The sequence below is a fragment of the Cygnus olor genome, chromosome 2 (genome assembly GCF_009769625.2).
Source record: "Cygnus olor isolate bCygOlo1 chromosome 2, bCygOlo1.pri.v2, whole genome shotgun sequence".
Classification (NCBI taxonomy): domain Eukaryota; kingdom Metazoa; phylum Chordata; class Aves; order Anseriformes; family Anatidae; genus Cygnus; species Cygnus olor.
Genome location: NC_049170.1, coordinates 7,614,574 through 7,623,809, shown reverse-complemented (window position 1 = coordinate 7,623,809; position 9,236 = coordinate 7,614,574). Strand labels below are relative to the sequence as shown.

The window sequence follows — 9,236 nt, the reverse complement described above, 5'->3', positions numbered from 1 at the left end:
ATCGCTGCCCACGGCGTGTGTGGGAGCCCGGAGAACTTGTGCAACACGCCTTTGGGCGAGGCGGGAGCCCCCCAGGGGCTCACCTCGGGAGGAGCGGGCACTGGAGCACAGGATGAGGAGGAGAAGGAGGAGGGAAGGGGGAAGGAGGGAAGGAAGGAGGCCGGCCCCGGCTGAGGGGCCCCGCGGCGCTGCCCGGTTGAGGGAGGGCGGCGGGGGCCGCCTCAGGGGCTCGCTCCCTCAGGGCGGCGCCCCTCAGCCGGGCCCGCAGCGCTGCCAGGCCCCGGGCGGCGAGCCCCTGGGCGCGGCGCTGCCCCGCTCGCCCCCGTCTCCGCTCGGAGCGAGTCCCTCCGGCCCCCAGGGGCCGCGTGAAGTGCCGTGTAAGGGATGGCCGAACCCCGCCTTCGCCTCGCCGCGGCGCAGCCGGGCGGGCAGGCAGCCAGCGAGGCCCCTGCCCGGGGGAGGGCCCCGAACGGCCGCAGCTGTTCCAGCAGGAGTTGCTGGAAGGCGGCCACGCTCCGCAGACTTTGTCTACCCGCACGCAGCGCTGAACTCTGCCCCCCCCTTCCCTTCCCTTCCCTTCCCTTCCCTTCCCTTCCCTTCCCTTCCCTTCCCTTCCCTTCCCTTCCCTTCCCGTCCCTTCCCTTCCCTTCCCCACCGGGCTGTGCGTGTGTGGGGCTGGTGTGTGGGGTTCCCCGGGGGGTGGGGGTGTGGGGGAGGTGGCACCGTGTGCCGCGCTGTGTTGTAAAATAACTTAAAAACCCCAAGGGCTGGGAGGCGACGGGGCGCCCCCGTCCCGAGCCGTGCCCGCTCCGCGCTTTCCCCGCAGCCCGCCCGTGAGGTCAGCGGCGGCGGCGGGGGTGGGGCGCCCGGGGCCGGGCGGGCCGGGCCGGGCAGGCGCAGTGTGGGGCCGCGGCAGGGCGGCTGCCGCGTCGATGTGTCGGGGGGGAAGGGAAGGGAAAAGGGAGGCGGAGGGGAAGGGGGGGGGGGGTGTGGGGGGGGTGACGGGGCAGCGCCGGGATCCCTTCTCCTCCCCGCGGGGAAGGGAGGGAGGGGAGAGCGTTCTCCTCCCCCTTTTTCACCCTTCCTCCTCCCCTTCTTTTCCCCAAAAGTTAAACTTCCTGCTCCCGGCCCGGCTGGGAAGGGGACGCGGAGCCCGGCCGGACTCGGCACACACACACACATACACACACACACCAGCTGGAGCTGTCAAAACTTCCACCACCACCACCACCGCCGCCTGCTCCTGCTCCTCCTCCGCCCCCGGGGGCTGTGCGCGGGGGGGGAGGGCGCAGGGCCGCCCTACAATGAAGCGGCGGCCGCCGCAGCCGGGCAGCGCAGGAGCCGCCGCCGCCGCCAGCTCCCGGGGCCTCTGAGAGGGGGGAGCCCAGCGGCGGGGATCAGCCGCCACCGCCTCTCGTTCGCTCTCCGCCTTTTTTCCCCCCCCCCCCCCCCCCCCCCACTCCGGGCCCCGACGGAGCCCGCCGAGCCGGGGAGGGGGTGTTATTGTGTGCGAGACCCTTCCTTCCTCCGCGCTCTTTCTCTTCGCACCCCCCCCCCCCCCGCCCGCCTCTCCCCGCTCCCTCCCTCCCTTCTCGCCCTCCCTTCCCCTCCTCCTCCTCCTCCTCCTCCTCCTGCTGCTGCTGCTGCTGCTCTCCCCCATGCTGCTCCCCCTGCTACCTGTGCTGGTCGGCGGCGGCTGAGGCCGATGCGAGGCGGAGGTGGAGGAGGCGGAGGTGAGGAGGAGAGGAGCCGCGGGAGCAGGAGGAGCATCGGGATCCCCATCCCCACCATCATCTTCATCCCCATCATCATCATCCATGTGTCTCTCTCGTCCTGCTGACTAGGATGTCAACGGAGGACAAGAGTCTGGTGGTGGCGGTGGTGGAGCCGCCTCAGCAGCAGCAACCCCCCGAGCCTGGAGCTCCCCCCCAGCAGCAGCAGCAGCAGCCACAGACAAAAGACCTAGGGGCCGGCCTCGCAAAGATGGCGCTTCCCCTTTCCAGAGAGCCAGAAAGAAGTAAGTTCAGCGTGTGTGTGTGCGAGGCAGAGAGGGGCAGGGGGCAGGCGGCCAGGCGCAGGCAGAGCTGTCAGCAGAGACTCGCTCCTCGTCGCCCCCTCCCTCCTGCCCAATGCCATTTTGAGAAGGGCCCTTCTTTCTTCTCCTCTCCCCTTTGCACTTTCCCCTCCTCCTCCTCCTTTTTCACCTTTGTCTTCCTCCGCCCATTTTCCCTTTTCACTTTCTTCTACCGTCCCTATTTTCTTTCCCTCTTTCTTCGGAGTTTCCAGCTCTTCCCCCTTCTTCCTCCTTTCCCCCTTCCTTTGCACCTTCCTCCTTCCTCCTTTTCGGGCTCCCTTCTCCTCCAGGACTCTCCTTCCTTCAGCGTCGCCTGGATATCGGATATAATATCCCCTGCTCTCCACGGCAGCCCCTCGTCGCCTTCCAATTTTTTCCCCCTTTTGAGGGAACAAAAAAAAAAAAAAGATGGTTCTTGCCCTAAGTGGCAGGCGATGGACCCCCCCCGGCACACACACACAAAGTTGGGGCAGGACTTTGAGGCAAGAGGCTGAGGGCGCCGCTCGGGGAGCTGTCAAGCGGCTGCCCTCGCATAGGGGGGACAGCGGCGAAGCAGGGCAGACCCGGGGGGGGAACACAACGAGACTTTAGGGGGGCTGCCTGCCCCTTTGCTGTGACAGCCTGCCCTTAATCGAGGGGACTTTCGGGGTGCTATGGCGCACGTTAGCCCCACAGCGGCCGCCCCACAACGGCCGCCGCCGAGCGCCTCCGCTCCTCAGGGGGGCCCCCGCTCCCCTCAGCCCCCGGCGGCTCCGAGCAAACTTGGGGGGGGGGGGCTCGGAGACGGGGTTTTGGGGAGCCTGGGGTTGGGGAAGCGGGGTTTAGGGAAGCGGGGGAGGGTGCTGGGCCGCTGCTACGTGCTTGGTGCCGAGGGACGGCCGGGCGGCAGGCTCCCTGAGGAGCCGCTCGGGGACCGGCCGAGCTGGCCCCGGCAGAGCCGAGGGCAGCAGTAACAGGACAAAGCCGGACGGGGACGTTTGGCCAGGGAGCGTGGTTGGGAGCCACGCAGAAAAGTCAGTCCGTGGGGGACAGTCCGGGGGAGCCTCGGGGATTTAGATGGCTTCCCTTTGTGTTCAAGGGCCGCTCTGGCCGGGTGCATTGAGCCAGGTGAGCACCTCGCCCCGTGCTCAGCGCCCGCCCCAGGCCTCGCTGAATTTCACCCCGAATTTCCAAAACGCTAGGGAGGGAGCCTGCTGTGCAGGAAACACGCGCCAGAGACGGTATTTTCCTCTGCAATAATTTGTTTTTACAGCTCTGTGTGGCATAAATACTCTAGGACAGAACCGTCCTTAGGTTGGGTTGTATGGCGTTTTCCGTGTCGATGAAAGTTGCGCTTGAAAGATTCAAGCGTTCACCCCCTGGTTTTGGCGTTGGTGCGTTGCTTGCAGCTTTCTTTTCATAGTCTTCCGTATTTGATACAAATTTTCTTAAAACCATAGCTGAAAGTAGTTGCCGAGCATATATACGCAGTAAAGTTATTAGGTTCATCAGCTTTATGCATAGTTTTACATACTTTCGCTTTATTTCTACATATTGAGGCTAAGCCTTACACGGAAAACCTTGAGGCCTTTATTTTAGAAGTTGTTCTAGGAAGAAAAATGCAACTACCTTGGAAATGGACCGGTCTGTCCAAAAGGCAAAATAGTATTATCAGAGAAAACTGACATATCTTGTGTGCCAACTTGAGGCTGAGTGCATGCTCTGACGAAAAGTGGGCTCTGAAGAGGTAATTCCTTTTTCAGATAGGTTTTTGGTGTCGTGGGAATATTGTCAACTGGTTTTAGGAGGAAAGTAAATTTTCCTGTAAAAATATGTACTTCTGCAGACATGAGTACAAGCATCTGTGTAAGAAATGAAATTAGCTGAGACAAAAAGTTAAAATTAATCAGTACTCTTTTTTTTTGTGTTATGATTATTTCTTCCTGGTGTGGTGGTAAGCATGGCCGGTGTCCTTCTGTATCTTTATGGAAAATCTGTAATATTGGTAAAGGTGTTATAAGTCATAAATGCATTTGAAGCTAGGCTGTTATTAAAATACCAATTTTTCAACTTTTTCACAAAGTAGATACGGGTCTTATTGCATCAGTTCTGAGGAAAAATGGTTTTATACCATGTTTTACTCTTTACAAAATACTGATTACGACTAGCTAAGCAAATGCAGAATAAAATAAGTACAAATAATTTCTGTTATTTTCATATGACTGCTTGGGCATGTCTTCCTTTTCACTCCTGTGTTTTCCAGTTGGGTTTATGTGCCTCATGTAAACCAGATAAAGAGCATATGTCAGATCATTTTCTGTACTGTAATCACATGTCTAAATCACTATTAGCCAGTCAAATTGTTCAACTGCTTTATCCCATTATAGGAAATGTTCCACTGAATGTTCAGGCTAAGTGGAGTCTAAGTAATGATAAAACTAAGAGCCCTGCATTAAGACAGCATAGCTAAAAAAAAGAATAATTCCTCATGGAAGCCTCCATTAAAGAACAATACAGTATTTGAGGATGCTGCAGGTTGATGTTTTTCCTTCTCGAAGGCCATGTTTTTACGCAAATTTGATGAGTTTAAGTAGACAGATGGAAAACTGCCTTGAATCTGCTTCTGTGAGGTGCCAGGGATTCTTAACTCCTCATAGAACTAGGCTCGTATGTTAAGAGATTGTAGGGTTCTTCCAGTAGGGAGGGTTCTCTGTGAGTCTTCATCACTGTGCATTTTACTTGGTTATCCATAAAAATTCCAGCGGTGTGGGGACGCAGGGATGTACAGGGAGCAGCTGAGGTTTCCTGTAGGTGGTGATGGGCCAGGAATCGGTTTTGTTGTGGTGTCAGTGCCTGGAGAGTTCCTGGTGGTAGAGCACGGCATCAGGATGGCTTTTTCTCACCATTTGAAGGATACAGCTTTATGAATAACATTGTCAGGAGAGTTGATCTTGGTGAACAGTTCATTTTTATTATTTATATCGTAATTGTGCCCAGAGGCCAGCGCACCATTGTACTACATACAGTACAAATGCATAAGCAAAGCTTGCTTCTGCGCAAACAATTTCTTAATTTAAATGTAAAGATAAGACAACATGTAAATGTTAGAAATGTATTGGGAAAGCACATGGGAGCTGTGAGAATGCTACAAGCAAAAGAACGTGCAGAAGTTCAAGTACCCTGGCTATCTCATCGGTGAATGATTCATAGGCATCAGACTTGGAGGATGTATTTAAAGGAGGGTAGCCTTGTCGCCCTGAGGATTTTCACAGATAACTTGTTTCCTGCCTCGAGTGCTAGACAAACACTCATATTTTCTTCCTTACATTTTGACAACGGGGTATGTGTATAGAGCAGAGGTACAAATTTAAGAGATAAGCTAGAAGAGGGCATGCAGAGCCGTGAAATTGGGAGCAAGTAGGTTGTTCTTGACGTGGTTCATAAGGAGGATGGAAGAACACAACTGTAATCAAGGCAATGAACGAGGACAATATTTTTGAAATACCAGCTTTCAAATGAATTTAAGAGTTGGCAAGAGTGTATTTACCAAAGCAAAAAAAAAAAAAAAAAGGAAGTCGCATCACTGAAGATACAAAATATGTAGGAGAAAGAAAAGGGAATCCGGATGTTGCTGGTATTGCATAGGAGAAAATAGAAATAGTTAGGGACCATCTTATCTCATGACCTGAAGTCTTGGGAACTTAACTCCTGTACTTGGATTATTCCTCAGCTTCCAGGCTGTGGACATGAGTGGTAGAAATATGCTCAAAAAGAAGTTGCAGGGGAAGAGAATTGGATCAGTTTTGACTGTTGTCATTGTGAGAATAGTTGGTTATTCATGACAGTGTATCAGAATAGCATTGTGCAGGTGCAGTGAACATCTTTGTAATCGATTTTCACTACTAGAGCTTTGTTAATCCATACGGGTCATAAGCAGCACAAACATTTGTCTTAACAAGAATTTAGTAGCAGAAGTCTCACTGACTGTGACCCCGATAAGTTACCTTTCAAGTCAGTACCTGTGTTCATTTTAAGTAGTATTTTCAGCATCCGTCAGGCTTCTGATCCGTGTTAAAAATTTTGCAAATGTGTGTTGTTTACACCAGCATAGGATAAGGATTTCAAAAAGCTTGAAACTTGTCTACTGAAAACTTTGTGTTTTTTTTAAGCATCTATGACTTAATTTTCATCGTAGTTATTCATTACTTACTTTGGCCGGCGTAAGCTGCAGTAGGTTTTCAAAGGCCATGGATTTCACACACGCAGATAGTTTTGAGGAAACGTAAGCGTCGTGTTTTTGCCAGGAAATGATTATTTAAGATTTTTTATCGTTACTTTCGCTGGATTTGTATTAGGGTAGGCCAATATTTAAAGATATCTACGCTCATTTGAGAAGAACCTTGACGTGTCGGATGTCTTCTCTCTATAGCTAAGCTCTGTTCATCGCACACCTTCCCTGTGATGCTTATTTGTAGCTTTACTGTCCTGCCCTGTTCTCATTTCAAAATCTAATGTTTCTAAATGCTAAATATATTGTCTTATACAATTAACATGTTCCTAAATATGGGCAGGTAGTTACTGCCCACCATGGAAAGACTGAAGCCTTTCAATGGCTGGGCTGCGTCCTGTTGTTTGGGCAAGGGTTAAGGTGTTACAGCAAACGTTGGCCTCTGCTTCTGCCTGTACAAGCCACCTATCAAAACGCTTGGGCCAGAAGCCAGAAGGGGCGTGCGTGCGCGTGTGTGTGTGTGTTCAGACGGGGGGAAGACCTGGGGCGCTGGGACAAGCTCCACTATCAGGATGTGACACTGGCGGCTGGAAGGCACCTCTAGTCCGGCGTGGAAGGGGACTGGCGACAAGCGGCAGTGTCCCGTGGGAACGCTGGGCTGTTTTCTTCTGCAGCCCCCCCTGTGCCTCCATCAGCCGAGGAATTCCCGCTGCCAAGCAGAGCCCTTACTGTCAGGTGTTGCTCTTGCACAGGAGCCTGGCTTAAACAGCTCATAATTCCGTTTTCCTCGGGAGCTTCTGGTAGGTGATGTCAGTACGGATCTTCTGGTGTGCAGTTCCTGGGGGACTTCAGTGAGGGATGACAGTGGGAGTTGTTGGACGCGCTGGGTTTTACAGAATTGTTTTGCGACGTTGTTAAAATGTTGATTTTAGTGAACTGTCTTCAGATGTTTCTAAAGGGTGAGTTTAGGCTTAATGTTGGAAATGGATCGTTTTCTATAACCTCAGCCCATAGGTTTCACGGTTTGATACAGACCACGCTTGCAAATGCAGGTTGCTTGGAAGATTTTTTTTGACTTTGTAATTTTCAATTCCAGCGGTTAGGTTGTTAATGTTTGTGTTTGATAACCCACTGAACTTGGGTGGCACTTTTCAAGAAAGGACCTCCAAGAGCTATCAGACAGGATTACGACAGCTGAAGTACCATGACACTGTGAAATCTCAGGATGTTATGTGTATTGGCCATAAGTGCTGTCTTTGCAGAGGTAGGAATAAGAACCCAATCTCTCGGTTCCCAAACTCTGGTCCATCTACCCACAGCACTTCATCCTATATTCAGCGAGAGCTAGCTTCAAAACAAATCACTTCATTTGGAGGGGGGCTTTGCTTGTGGATGCTATTTTTTTTTATTTTTAGCGTGCTCAACTCCTGCTAACTTCATGCCATTGTTCTTCTCAAGTAATTGAAATGGACGTTTCTGTTCTTTGCTGCCATTTGAGCTGAGGGGTGGTTTTCCAAGGCAGTTGGCTTGCCCAGAGTAGCTGGAGTTGCTTTTTCACTCGTAGGCTCGGTTGTCCCACGACAGTGTTGGAGGGGTAGCAAGGCTGTGTATGATGAGGGAAAATACAAGTTCCTTATCTACCACAACGGGTCACACCCCTGTGTTGGTGTACACCAGTGCTGTGGCTTTACCTTTTTAAGAAATGTTGTCCTGGGTACGCTAAAATGTTGTGAAATGCTAACCAGTTAAGCTACTAGTAATTCCAAAATATTGAAAGCTTTTCTCCTTTCTGTGCTTAATATGTTTGATTACCAATTCACACAGTTTGCATGATTCATATAGCTTGGATAACTACAGATGTGCAAGATGTTATTGTAGCAAATCCTGCTTGCTAGTGAAATAACTTGAATTCATTTTCTTTTTTTTTTTTTTTTTTACTGTTCTGTGCTGGAAGGCTGGCCCTAAATATTCCCACTCATGCCATCCCTCGGTTCCTCAGATGGGGTATTCAAAATAAGTTTGTGCACGTGCTTCAAGAGCTACGTTCAGTAATTTCTCCTAGTAGCATTAGTGCTTTCATTCTTTCAAGTCAGGTAAAGTAGGAATAAAAACCTTAAAATCTAGAATATCCTTTACTTGGAGAAACAGAGGCAGGGAGTGCGTGGAGTGCATCAGGTGGTTATTTTTCCCAAGCATAAATCTTGAGCTGGTTCTGGCAGCGAAAAGACAGCTCTCCTGCCCTCCCTCTGCTACCAGCTGTTTGTTCTCTCCCTTGTGCTGACCCAGGCATTTGTGTAGCCGTGTGGTGAACTGCATTGGGAAATTGATCCGGGTTAAAACTAACCTGGCAGGGAAACGTGTTTGCGATAGCAGAAGGGAGGAGGCCAGAGCAAGCAGCCAGGGTGCGGAGAGGCAGAGCTGACGTCCCTCGGTAGCGCTGCCAGCTTCACGTGGCTGCGAAGCCGGAGCCTCGGTCCTCTGAGACGTGAGGGCTTGGGTGGTTTTCTTTTGGCTGGCTCTGGTGAATTGTTCAATACAGGAGATCCTAGAGGAGATTGGGAGAGGTTTTTACAGCCTGTAGTCATGTTATCATGCCGGTGAGTTGTTTAAAAAGGTGCTGTTGAGAGGGTTCTTCAGAGCATTTAGACAGGTGAGTTGTGCTGATCTAACTCGCTCTGGCCCCAAACAAGCCTATCTGTCAGCATTGATTAGATAAGGAACTTTGTTTCTCGCTTCGATCCTCTGAATTATTCTTAAATTCCTAAAAATTTCCTAAATAATAGTATAAATATTCCAAAATAATAGTATAAGTAAAACGTTTTAGGTTAGTAAGTAATTTCTGGCATTCTGGAAGCTCCTTCCTTAAATATTTCAATAGATGGGCATTATAACAAAATAACACTAGATACAGCTCCTTCCAGAATATTCTTCCCTTTCATCTTTTTGGACTTACTT

At 51.2% G+C, this 9,236-nt stretch overlaps 1 protein-coding gene across 10 annotated transcripts in view; it reads left to right on the top strand.

Moving 5' to 3' along the window:
- The first annotated feature begins 1,030 nt into the window (after positions 1 to 1,030).
- The window catches only part of KMT2C (lysine methyltransferase 2C), a 199,753-nt gene continuing 191,547 nt past the window's right edge, over positions 1,031 to 9,236 (top strand). For 4 of the 10 annotated variants that reach the window (XM_040546215.1, XM_040546210.1, XM_040546209.1 and 1 more), the window contains exon 1: positions 1,032 to 2,017. The gene's annotated coding sequence lies outside the window, so the exon portion shown is untranslated. Of the gene's footprint in view, positions 2,018 to 9,236 lie in introns of all 10 variants that reach the window. The other 6 variants (XM_040546217.1, XM_040546216.1, XM_040546214.1 and 3 more) reach the window with 3 other exon arrangements.